This window comes from Haemaphysalis longicornis, unplaced genomic scaffold, assembly GCF_048455015.1.
Source record: "Haemaphysalis longicornis isolate Haplotype H1 unplaced genomic scaffold, Haemaphysalis longicornis Haplotype H1 scaffold_1, whole genome shotgun sequence".
NCBI classification, from domain to species: domain Eukaryota; kingdom Metazoa; phylum Arthropoda; class Arachnida; order Ixodida; family Ixodidae; genus Haemaphysalis; species Haemaphysalis longicornis.
Genome location: NW_027526203.1, coordinates 243349794 through 243363086, shown reverse-complemented (window position 1 = coordinate 243363086; position 13293 = coordinate 243349794). Strand labels below are relative to the sequence as shown.

General features: G+C 46.4%; 1 long non-coding RNA gene across 2 annotated transcripts; it reads right to left on the bottom strand.

Annotated features, from left to right (window-relative positions):
• Positions 1-2622: 2622 nt before the first annotated feature.
• Positions 2623-5828, bottom strand: LOC144168936 (uncharacterized). 2 transcript variants are annotated; one of them, XR_013322307.1, is made up of 4 exons: positions 5615-5828; positions 4493-4574; positions 3934-4020; positions 2623-3271 (listed from the first exon to the last, which is right to left on the bottom strand). It is a non-coding gene; the product is annotated as an uncharacterized LOC144168936 (long non-coding RNA). The 2 variants fall into 2 exon arrangements; XR_013322308.1 differs by lacking the exon at positions 5615-5828 and adding an exon at positions 5278-5326.
• Positions 5829-13293: the final 7465 nt, after the last annotated feature.

Here is a 13293-nt window from a genome sequence, read left to right as displayed (position 1 = left end):
GACACTGAAAAAGGTCCATACAAGGACTACAAGAGTGAAATTTGGGAATTCAAGGGGGGGTGTCCAGAAAAACTAGGGGGGGTCTACACACCCCCTAGGGGGGGTGTAGGGAAATCACTGCCACAGACTGATCAGGTAGCTGTCAACGCACAAGTATTCGTTCTCCTGTCCGTACTCTTTGGTTGCTTTATGAAAGGCTTCCTTGATGTTGCCGGACCAGGCGCCTATTTCTTGTATGTTACCGAGGGCCCCTAGCTTTTCGCGAAAAGCGTTCCGATCGGTCATCTTTTGTTTTCTGGGCCTTCTTCTGAAGTTGTCTGAGCATGTCTTCACTTCGATGATGTCATGATCGCTTCCGAGATTTTCTTTAGTATTAAGCCAGGTGGTGAGGCCATCCATGTCGGGAACTATTGTTAGGTCGGGGCACGTATCCCCACTGCGGTTGTTACCCGTTCTATAGTGGGGAAGGATGTGTCGTTTATCGTGTGCAGGTTAAGTGCCTCCATTGCATTGACAAGATTTTTTCCTTTGGCAGAGTCAAAGTTATAATTCCATTCTTTGTGCGGGGCGTTCATATCCCCGAGAAGGATTACGTTATTTTTGGCAACTATATTCATCGTTTCTCTAAAAAGCGGTTCGAAGTTCTCCTTGTTGCTGGATGGTGGGCTGTATACGTTGAGAACAAAGAAGCTCTTACATTTCCTTTGCATAGGTATTACTTCGACGGGAACGGCAGACGGGGATTTCGTAGAAAGATCGTATCTATTGCATGTTACGTCTTTTTTAGCGTACGTAGACACCCTGGTGTCTTTAGATGTATCAATTCTATTGTAGCCTCTTAGGTTGGTAAGACATCCTGCCTCTTGAATACATATAATGTCGGGCTTGACGTATCTATTGCATGTTACGTCTTTTTTAGCGTACGTAGACACCCTGGTGTCTTTAGATGTATCAATTCTATTGTAGCCTTTTAGGTTGGTAAGACATCCTGCCTCTTGAATACATATAATGTCGGGCTTGACGTATCTATTGCATGTTACGTCTTTTTTAGCGTACGTAGACACCCTGGTGTCTTTAGATGTATCAATTCTATTGTAGCCTCTTAGGTTGGTAAGACATCCTGCCTCTTGAATACATATAATGTCGGGCTTGACGTATCTATTGCATGTTACGTCTTTTTTAGCGTACGTAGACACCCTGGTGTCTTTAGATGTATCAATTCTATTGTAGCCTCTTAGGTTGGTAAGACATCCTGCCTCTTGAATACATATAATGTCGGGCTTGACGTCCTTCTTGTCTATGTAGGCTTCCAGGAGATTTGTTTTCTTGTTAATGCTCCTACAGTTCCACTGCCATATCACTAATTGTTCTTGCGTGTTTTTCAATTTAGGCGTCATGGTTAGTGCCGTACACTGCGACTACATCGTCGTCGCTTTCCGATTCCTGCGTACTCATGTTTGAATGTTCCTGCATTACGATGTGCTTGACGGTCTTACTAGCTACACTCTAAGCTGGGTAACCCTTAATAGAGGTATACATTTTCGAATTTTTGTAACCTATAATTTATAAGGTACAAATGTAACCTATATTTTCGTAACCTTTATATACGTATACACGTAAGGGTTACGCAGTTATGGGTTACTTTGCAGCTTTCAGCATGTATACCTTTATATAAGTTACATCTACCGCCGTCCAAGGCCACACAAATTGGAAGGCGTGATGTTGCGCAACAGGCGCGCTTTCGCCGGCGCCGCTGTGGCGACACCCCCAAGGCGCCTTTCCCGCGTGGTAAACAAACATTGCGTTAGTGGAAGATATGTGCGACCATGCTGTCCACTGCGCCGTCTAAAATTTTGCGTCGGGTGTCTTTTCTTCGTCCCTTGAATAAACTGCCGGCCACACGGCTGGGGCTAAAAGAGAAATTACTTTTATAATTCCTAAAACAGCAGTGCCAAAAAGCTTGAAAATGTTCTCTTAATATATATGCATTGCATTACCTGTTCGATAATCGTTACCCAGGTTGTCACCCAAAAATCTTCGTAAGTATTGGCAACGCTTAAGTCCTATAAACAGGCATAACTAAATTTGATGTTTGCATCAGCTTTTTGCCGTTTAAGAAACCGGTATGAAGCATGCATGATAGGTCTTTTGCTAAATTGAGCTTTAGTTAAACAACATTAGGCTTTAGTGAAACCAAGCTTGAGTGGAAAGATGCACTTGATAGCATAATTCAAAAGGACGCCAAAGTTATGATAACATAGCCTTAAGCCAAAAATTCTTGTCTGACAACCTAGGCCATGATTATCAAAAGAGAATTGCAGTACATGCACACATATTTGCGATTTAACAGGAGCACATTTCCAGAAGTTTCGCATCGGTAGTTTTGAACATTCACATTTATTATTATGAAACACCTATGGGCTATTTATTAAAAAGCAAAGCTGCGAACCACCCCAACGTTATTATCGTTCCTTAATGAGTATTGGACGAGTGCGGATTCCTGGGCAAATTGGTGTTTCCTATATTGCTTTAGACTTCCAGGTAAAATTCGGTTTATTCATATATCCTTACTAAACCTATTTAATAAATGTTGCGTGAACAGCTTCACAAACATGGCCTAATATACAAATTCTTTACCTCAATATTTGCACGGATGTATGCAAAGCATTCCGAATTGTTTGGATACTGCCATTGAACAATTTCAGACGAATTCGAGTTTGAGCTACATTTATAAGATGGTTCTCAGGGGTGCACTTTCCCAGTACAGCGTTGTTGTCATGGTTCCCCACAGAAAAAACGCAGAATGTGGGAAAGTAGAAAGAACATTTATTACAAATTCACTTTTTCATACAAAGCAGTGTTTATGGCTATGTTCCCTACATTCTCCGTTTCACTCAGTCTAATATTACACTTGGAATTCACTCGCCTTTACGAATCCACCTTTACACTTCCCTCTTAGGTTCCTCTTTACAGTTCCACCTGAGTTGTGATTCCCACGCCAAGTTATCGTTTTTTATGCAGCCCTAACAAGTTTCTAGGCCGATAGCAATCTGTCTTTTGGACAAACTTTGAATGGTATCTATAATTTCCTGCACGAAAAAAGGCGCTTGGAAAAATTCAGAGATAAGCTTCGCAATTTACGTAGTACACAAGCAGGCACAAAATCAGGGCACGCTGAAGATTTCCCGCGGTCATCTTGTTCCCTGCTGCCGCAGATGGGGGTATATATGTGAGGGGCCGTCACTTGGATTTCCCCACCTTGAAGAGCCATCTACAGAAAATTTCAGAAAAAGAACAAAATCGAGTGCAACCATAAGCCCCTCACACCAAACCACAGGCATGTGAAGTACGAAAAATATATTGCACGAAAATGAAGACGGAGACCAGAGAATGAAATGAAAGGCCACACCAGAGGAGTGATTTACGGCCTTTCCTAATAATTTCACATCATTTCAGTAATCGTTACACAGAGCAATTTGGCCGCATTGTTCAGAACAACGCGACGCCACTATAGTCATACCGGCCGACCTTCCCGAATTTTAATCGTGCCGTGTTCCAGTTTATCTCGCGAAATGTTTCTGCATGCTCACCCAGAACAGGCAGAAACTTTGAGCTACGAGATAAACTGACATACATTTGCAAAAGAGAAAACAAAAACGTTTCCGCGCCTTCATGTGGAATCACTAGTACACGCAACAGAGCGAACGTCGCACTAAACCCAGGAAACGTGCTTTCACGATGCTGACGCCACCTGCGTCACATTTATGGCTCTACTTAAACATCCTCCTCCCCCCCCCCCCCCCCCCCCTTGTACTGACAGTTTCATTTTGAACAAGGATCCGACGTGGAAGCCGAAACGTTTTTTATTTAAGTAAAGTGTTCTTATCGGTGGTTTCTTCCTCGGCTATCAGTAAAAAGGAATCGCCAACTTACATTTTTTCTTCGTCCAGATGTGTTGTGGGAGAGGATACATCTAGAACTTGCACCGATCTTCAAGTGGCATTCCCAGGAGGTCTGTACCTGTAATGACTCGAAGGGTTATTTGGGTTAAAATGTAATAGGCTTTAGAGCTGGGCAGTTGGTATACATTCATAATGAAAGAACACTTCAAACTTGACAAGACGAAAAAAAGAACACAGCACAAGCACTCACTAACAAGTGGGGATTTCTTACAGAGCTATTTTAGAAAAAGAGTTCTTCTTGTTGGCTCTGCAAAACCACGCATCTTATAGAATAGCTAGAGTTGCTGAAAAACTACAAAGCTCCATGCTGAGGAAATCGTTATGTGAATTCATAACGTTCATGTAGTAACGAACTGATAGAAAGAGTCACTAAACATGAGGCAAAATAAGATACGAAATATAACATCATAACACTTGAAGAAAGGCCTCGCATTTTTACAAGTGAATCATACTTTTGTCTGTGCAGGCCTGGGTGCCATCTTTACAAAGAATATTTGAATGAATGTGTTTTAGTTATTGCATTTTCATACCGTTGTTTCCGCTGAAATCAGACTTCATTTCAACTTGTGTCATACGCAGGGGAGTCCTGGTTGTTAGCTCAAGGAACACTGCCTGCAAGAAAAAACAGTAGTGCTGATAAGTCATAGCATAGGTAGCCAGATGCAACCACACTTTTTGAACAGCCAGGATCCGATGGGGGTGCAGAACCCATTTTTACACCTGCACCTGTCTCTGTGTAATTCGTCACAATTTCTGTATCATCAAAAAACAGCAATCAAGCAGCCTGCATGCTGGCTCATACATACCACCATTCTGTAAAGTCGCTTTACTGCACTACACTAGGATCACGCGAGACAATCATTTGCCCTGCAATACCACGCGAATAAATAAACGACTGATTTGTGCGAATGAGAATAATAAACCACTTAACATGGTGGAAATGGCCCGCTGTCTCAAAATGTCTAACACCAAATTTACCCACTCAAGGAAAAGAATGAAACAAATGAGGAGTGTTGTACATACGAAAACGTTTTATTGTGCCGTAAGGCAAACTTTACAAAAAAGAGGCTTGTGCTGGACAAAAGTGAGTTTAGAAATTTCGGGCAGCATTAAGTGGACTACTTTTCTGTAGCACACACCTTGTGTTTATCCGGATATATTACTACAAGACCAATAAACTAGACACCATTCCGAACATATGCAGCGAGAAAAATGAACATTTCCCGACGGCTGAAACAAAATGATAATACCCAGAGAATAGCGCGATAATATAAGACTTTAATGGGAAAAAATTCAATTATTCAAACAGAGCTACCTGACAATTACATGGGCCAATAACTCGTCAAGTGCGCCCGATGCAGCGAACAGCGTAAACAAAACGCTCAACACATGACGAAGGCACGCAAACAGAGCAGAAAGCAGGTCACGGGCGCCGTTATCTGTGCTTTCCCGATCGTCCGCTCTAGTCTGACGCAACGAACGCAAGCCCGTGAGTTCATTCAATTGCCGTCGCTGACAACAGAAAACGTCCAGCGAAGCAACTAGTCAGGTAACGAAAATCCCTCTCGAATGCTGCAATTTCAAATTGAAAAGTCCCCAGCGAAAAGATACATCCAATGAAAGCACGGAAACCGTCAAGGGAATATACTCACCGAGTTCGCTTTCACTGGCGCCGGGGCATTGGTCCAACATGCGAACTTGAAGCTGGTCGTAGAAGAACGGGCCGTGAAGCGCTGCCAGTCACAAATGGGCTCGCCGCAGCCTCCGCGACTCACGCCGACAAATGAGTCTTGTCACAGCAATCCTCGCTTCATCGTAGGGGTATCACAGCGGTCAAAAGGCTCGAGTGGCGCGAAAACGCGGCCACCGGGCCTGCCGGCGCCGCCATTTCTCTATATCCCGTCATGCAACGGAGAAATCAACGGCCGCCGGGAGAGAAGGCGCGACGAGCGTCTCTTAGAGGTTACAGGGCGTTTTATAGGTTACAACGTAGAGGTTACATGTCAGATTTTGTTGATGTAACCTATAAATCATTATTGTAACCTATAAATCGCTTTTAACCTCACGCTTGTAACCCTTAGAACGGACTGGGATAAAGAATACATAAAAATGAATTCATTGTAACCTTTATTTTATAGGTTACTTCCGTTTAGAAGTTACATTATGGGTTACCAGGATTAGAGTGTAGGGCTTGTCCTGGAGACTACCATTTCCGCTATCAACCTTCTGATTTCGGCTCTCATTTCTTTTCTATAGTCTTGAAGTTGTTGCCACATTGGCGTGTCTGCACTCGACTGTTCTCTGGGATTCTGAAAGACTGCAGTGGTAGAGTCTGTGTCATGTTGTGCGCGTTCGTATTTTTCTAGTTTCTCTCTTAGCATAGCATTTTCTGCCTTGATGTCTAGGATGAGTTTCTTCAGTTCGGTTATTTCATCTGTTTTAATTGATTTTTGGAGAGACTGCCTGAGGTCCTGAGAGGCTACACCTCTCCAGCTCACCCGTTTGACGGCTTCTTTGCTTTTCTTCTGTAGGGCATCCTCCTTCCTCGTTTGGGGGGTGCGGTCAGCTGGTTGTGTTTCCTCTTGCACTTGGCGTCCTTGGAGCTCGGGCCATTCGTCGTCGAACCACCTGGGTTGCTTCTGTTGATTGGCAGGCTTGCTCCTGTTGCCCGGGGGTATTCTTGGGTTTCTGAATTTCAGCTCGCACTCTTTTGCGCCAGTAAGATGTCCTTTTTTTACACAACGCGCAGCGTGGCGAGCAGCTGTGGTCTTCGTTGGGGCGTTCTTCTCCGCATCGTGCGCGAATGTTGATGTCGGGTTCGGGGCATACGTCCGCTCGATGTCCGGTCTTTCTACATATTTGACAAACCAGTCTGGTAGCTTTATACAAGTAGCACGTGATCTCACCGCCATAGAAATACACCGCCCTCGGCACTGTATTTCCCTCGAAGGTGATAAGAGCGGTCGTAGATTTCCCAAGCATGCGTGCAAAAACGATCTTGGTATCGAGGGTTCTCACTCTCAGTCCTGCTAATAGTTCTGCCGAGGAGGTACCTGGCTCGAAGCCATGCACGACTCCCTTGACCTCGTGCTCTGAGTAAGCGACGTACGACACGACGTTATACTTCTTGCCACCGATGTATAGGCTCTGCAGGTTTCTAAGCTCGTTGGCAGCGTCTTGCGTAGGCGTGCTCACCAGGATGATGTTTGACGTCCACTTGGGGCGAACTATGGCGTCTTGGAGGTTCTTTATTCCGCTGGGACAGGCCCTGGGGATGGCTTGTGTGAGTTGGGGCACCGTGAAGGAGCTCAGCTGTAGCCCCTTCTTCGGTCGAATGATAATTTTGAAGTCTTCCTTGGGCAGGTTCGGGGTTCTTCTCTTGAAAGCGACGTTGAATCTCGGCGCAGTCTTCTCCACCGGGGCGGCCAACGTGGCTCCGCTTTCAGCTGTAGCTTTCGCCTTGAGTTCTTTTTTAAGCGCTTGCTTTGTTCTCCTGCTTACGGCTTGATTCCATGAGGGGTCGCAGGTCTCGTTTCTGCGTGGCTCGGTGCTCTGCGGGTACATGTTGGTGCCGATCTCCGCGGCGTGGGTTTCTCTGGCGTCGTTCTGTTCGACGTGGTTCACAGCACCAGAGATTTCGGTCTCCATCTCTTCAGTTCTTGAAGTCGATGGCTCGTCGTTCTTGTCTCTATAAAACGGCTTCATCGTAGCAACGTGGCTGTCGTAGCGTCGGCGCGGGGAGCCTCCGCACGTGGTCGGCAGCCGGGCGGCTTTGGCGTTGGTCCAAGGAGACGATTCCGGCGTTCTCTTCTTGATCCCGAAAAGGCGTCGAAAAATCCTCTTGGCATAAAATAATTGGTTGGGTGTTATCCCAAGGTCCTAATCAGGTCATCTACTCAGAAATTTCGGGTGGATGGGTATTATTTAAGGCGATTCCTGTGGATGGAACGGGAGCGTGCGGAAGAGCCCACACAACCAACGTCACGCCCCGTCAGCACCTTCAAGCGCTGGCTAATCTCAGAAGTGAGTTGTTGTCCCTTAGGGTATGGTACATACCCAATGAGGGGATCGGCCAAACATCAGAGGTGGGAGAAGAAAAGTCCTATCTAATTACGGGGCACTGTATAAAGATAATTTTACAAGGTTGGAAAGCATTTAGATGGATAAATGAGGACAAAATTAAAGAAAAAATAAAAGTGAGAGTAATTATTGCACTTTATATGAAACATTTATTAGAATTTTCAATTCTTCATTGTCTTTTTTTATCTCAGAAGTAAGCTACAAGCAAAATTTAAACCGAAATGCCTTTATTTAGAGTGGTCGCAACGCAAGTTCGAATATTTGCTTTGTTTCTCTAACTTCGTGCAGGTCTGCATGAAGACGCACAGCCGCACAGGGTCGCAGCCAACAGCGCCAACAGCGCGAAGAAAAGACTCTCGAGGCGCGACATCTGCTTTCTCCTCATGGAAGAAGAAGAATGAATGAATGAATAAATGAATGAATTACCTTTATTTAGGAAGAAGCCTGAGGCCCTGGTGGGGGTTAGGGGGAAAAGGAAAGGGGAAGACCCGTATTACAAATAATGATTACATGACGTTGTAATCGTTTAGAGTTTCTGTTTCGGTTATAGCTGCAGGTACGGTTTGAGTGTTCACATAGGCACTGGTCGTTGGTATGTGGGGCACTGTCAGGAAGGTTCACACGAGTACAGTCGCGTGCCCGAGCACTTGAAAAAAGGGTGGGAGTCAGTCAGCCACTATACAACTCTGTACAGACCACTTTGTACAGCTAAGTTTGCTACCCTTTCAAGGGTGCGTGTATCGCCTCTAATAGCAAGTCCGCTATTAGTGTATGCACGGCTTCCTGAGAGTCCACGAGTTGCTCTCTGCCCCTTGAGAATGCTGAACAAGACCAAATTATATGAAAGAGATTGGGGATAGTATGAGCCGCACAGAAGGTACATTTAGCTGCCGAAGCCTGGTTTCTTGTCCGTTTAGAAATGATGTCCGGTGTGTAAGCCGCATCCGCATACACCTTATTGGCGAATACTTCTTCTCGTCTCGATAGCGTCTTCAAAGGTGTCAAAAAACCAGGTGGGAAAAGCCAATCGTTGTCTGCTGAGTCGTTTGGTCGGTACTCCTGTTGCCAGTTGGTAGTGGGTACGTTTGTTTGGGCGGACGCAAAGCACTCAGTGACGACGGGGGGGACCAAGGGAGGATTTTGTACACACTCCCGGGCAGCATTATGTGCCAGTTGGTTGCCCTGCGCTTCTGGTGTATGTGCTGGTATCCAAGCCATATGCGGACTTTTATTCCTTCAAAATTGAGTTCTTGTACCGTTTCTAGTATGGAATTAGCTGTAAACTTTTGCGTGAAGGCTTTGTTAAGATCCCGCAGTGCCACGTAAGAGTCCGTTACGACTCTGAATTTCCTTGTTTGTAGTTGTTCTGAGTGATTCTGAATGCTTTGTAGAGCGCCTAATATTCCAAAGAGTTCCGCTTCGTCGGTCAGCCCACAGGTGTTAGTAATAGTGCGAGACCCATCTAGCTGAGGAAGTTCTGGACATTTCCATGCGATGGCTGCAGCAGTGTCAGTAACGGCAGCATCGGCAAAAAGGTCAACTTCGCCTTCTTCCTTATCGTTTGTCAGCTTTTGCACATATATTTCCCTGGCCTCGGGATGTCGCCGAGAAATGGGGCGCCGACGATCGCTGCCAAGGAAGGGTCTTTCCCATGGTGGAAGCTTTTTCTGGGCAGTACTGGGGTCAAATTCACTTTTTAGGAGATCCCACCTTTGTACGGCATGTCCCTGAGGAGTATGCTCGAGATGGTTTAGAAATCGGAGTTTTGTTTCTTCTACCAAGGTAATAACAGGTGGTAGAGAAACAGCTTTTAAAGGAGTACTGACACCAAATTTTGACGCCTAAAAATGATATAATTGGCTTCATTAATTTGTACAGATGCTTCACAGAAATTTTTGCAGCGATCCGAGGCCGGAATCATATCTAAAATCGATTTTGATTGTCCCGGACGCGAGCTTCCACAAATCGGCAGCACTAGCGAAATCGCTTTCGGCGTGACGAAACATCGGCCGGCGTGTCTCTGGCCGGTTCAGGGTGACGTCATATAGTCGTTTTCGGAACCGGAAACGATATCCTGCGCCGCTGTTTTCGGTGGTATTCGTTTGTGCAGGAGACGTACGGGTGTAGATGTGTGAGCAATGCTTGTAAACTTTGCGCCTTTGCGTGTTTGACGTCTTTGCTCTTCAGTTCGTGGCCGGCGCTTGGTGTTCCCTTGAACAGGTGCAAAAACTGCGCGGTGCGCGATGTCGACGCGCACCGCGGCGCCGCGGTGCTGCGCGTCGCCGAGCTCGTCCAAGTTGTGCTATGGCAAGCCCGCGGAATGCGAAGTACTGCTCGTGGAAGCCTGTCTGAGCAAATCGACGACGACGCCAAGATGCATTATTTTCCACGCGACGACATACAGCGCTAAATGTGGACTGAGTTCGTGCGCGGCGGCGGCCGCAACAACTGTCGCCAAGCCAGCGGGCTCGGCGCAATTGCTCGGGTCAGCTTGGTTGTTGGGAACTTCAGGCTTAGTATCGTGGCGAATATTTGATCGCCGGTATCTGTACAACTGCGAATGACCATCCCTTACACAACTTTTCACCACACTATCATCCCCTTTTTCGCATACTGAGCTTTATTTTGGCGATAATTGCCGTTTCAGCGATCGGTGACCAAGACATCTGCCGTGGCCTGTATTGATTCTAGCGCGCAGGTGGCGCCATCTTTCGGCCGCTCGCCGCACCGCGGTGCCGGTAGTGCTGGGTCGGAGCGCCGGACCCCGCTGCCGGTCAGCGTAGGCTTACCATCGCGGCAAATATCTCAACGCCGCTTTTAAATTAAGCGCTGATAACAACCCCTAGCACAATTTTCCACCACACTAACATCTACTTTCTCGCATGTGGAGCTTCTTTTTCACGATCAGATTGATTATAAGAGTGGCGACAAGCTGTTGCTATCACGGTCTGCGCCGGTTCGAGCCGCAGTGATATTAAAAAACGGACGACGGCGAAGACATCGCCGGCCTAATCGCCTGGCCAAATAAAGTTGCTCTGTCTGTCGAGTGGCAGCGACTCATCTGAGTCTGACGATTCAGACGACATGTCGACTGCTCGGGCGAGTGCGGACCATGTGCAATCGTAGCAGACGATTCGGTGAACGTCCCTGACGTCACAGGTGAGACCATGACGTCAGACTGGCCCTCTTGCAAGCTAGCCTTCGAACGGCCGTTTTCCCGCGCGGCGACCAAATTTGAAACTGGTTCGATTTTCGTAATTACTGGGACAATAGGTATTCTTTAGAGCATAAAAACTGAAAGCGAGAAATTTAGTGTCAGTACTCCTTTAAGGATGTCCGCTCTTTAATGCTTTGGAAGTCCAGTAACCGTCCTGATTAGTGTCCGGTTCAGAATGCTGAGCTCTTGGATTTGTCTTGACTTGAACTCATACGGTGAAACCATATGTCATCCTGCCTTGGGCTACAGCACGGGCTAACATGAGGCAAGAGTTTTGCTGAACACTACCATACTTGTTAAATATTCTTGATATTAGATGCATGGTGGATCTCCATGTGGTACGCAGATGTCGTATGCACGGATTAGGACTATTACAACTGCTCACTTGTAGGCACAGCAGTCTAATGGTACCATTCTTGGGGTCGATACTTGTGGGGCCAATTTGGAGTCAGATGACTTGCATTGGATTTGTTGAGCGTTTGCCATCAATGCTGATAAACTCAGTCTTGTTTGGGGAAAGATTCAAGTTGAAGTTCGAAAGAGACGTTTCAAGGCTGATGACTGCAGCTTGTAGTTCGGTTTGCATAAGGTCGTTGCTGTCATAACCCGCTGCTTCAGTCTAAACGACGATATCGTCGGCGTACAATACGAAGCGAGCGGCTGAGTCCTCTTCCAGTTTGCGGGAGGCTCAATTCATATCAAAGTTGAAGAGGAGTGGACCCAGAACAGGCCCCTGCGGAACTCCTCTGTCAAGATAGTACATCGTGGGTGATTCATTTCGATTCATTCCGAGGATTTAATCTGATTGGCCGATGCTCAAGAATATTGCGGATCTATACTTGAGCTTTCTTACTTGGGAAAGCCATGGCGAGTTCGTGTAGGATCCCCTCTTGGCTGACGTTATCAAATGCTTTCTGCATATCAAGCGCCAGAATGTAACCCGGGAGTTGTTTTCGAGATGTACGATTGGCGATTCTTCGGAGCAGCCAAAGGTAGTCGTGTGTACTAAGATTAGGTCTGAAGCCGGTAAGCGATGGATGAAACCAACCTCAGCTCGAGATGGAACTGAAGTCGGTTGTTAATTAATCGCTCGATGACCTTGCACATTATCGGAGTTAGTGCAATAGGTCGCAGATTTTCCGCTATTCGGGCATCTTCACCAGGTTCCGGGATGGGATGAATTATGGTTATCTTCAAGTGCTCGTGGACCTGCCCCGTTTCCCATGATTCGTTGACAACACTCAGCAGGGCTTCATGGCCGTGCGTTGGCAGATTGCGGAGATCTTGCCAAGTGATTTTATCATGGCCCGGAGAGGATCTAGATTTGCCTTGAGTGAGTGCAACGTGAAGTTCTCCCAGGGTAAAAGGAGTGTCGAGTTCGCCTAGAGGGTGCGGTATGTCGATGTCGGGAAGAGATTTTAGTGCCTCTACGTCGTAATAGTCAGACTCCAGTCTCATTTCGTCAATGATGGGAAGCTTTGTCTTTCCTTTACCACGAAGACTACGAAAGATGCCCCATAAGTGAGAAAGGCCTCTCTCTTGCCCGAGCCGATGGCAAAGATTTTGCCAGTTTTCACTTTGTAATGTCTTTTGGTAATCGTTGATTTTCTTGTATTGTCGTTTCTGTTTCATGAGGTCAAGGTGACGTTTGCCACGTTCCTGGTGAGGCTGAGCCGTTCGGAGCAACCTATGCATATGGATGTCTGTGAACCTCAAAAGTGCCGGTGACTGATTCGGCAGCTGATGTACGAGCATCGGAGATGGCATGTATGAACTCAGGGAGGTCCGGTCGGGCATTGCTTTGAAAGCAGGATCGAAAGAGATTGCAGTTTATTACGGTATACTTATGTTTCGAGCGAGGCTTTTTACTGTTTAGATGAAGGAAGATGGGGAAGTGGTCACTACCCCAAGTGGAGTCCTGAATGTGCTATTTCTTGATTATACCAGGTGTGGTTATCCTGAGGTCCGGTGTGGTGCCCCGCTGACAAGTGTAAAACCCAACTCTGGTCGGTACAAATGGTTCATTCCTTAGCT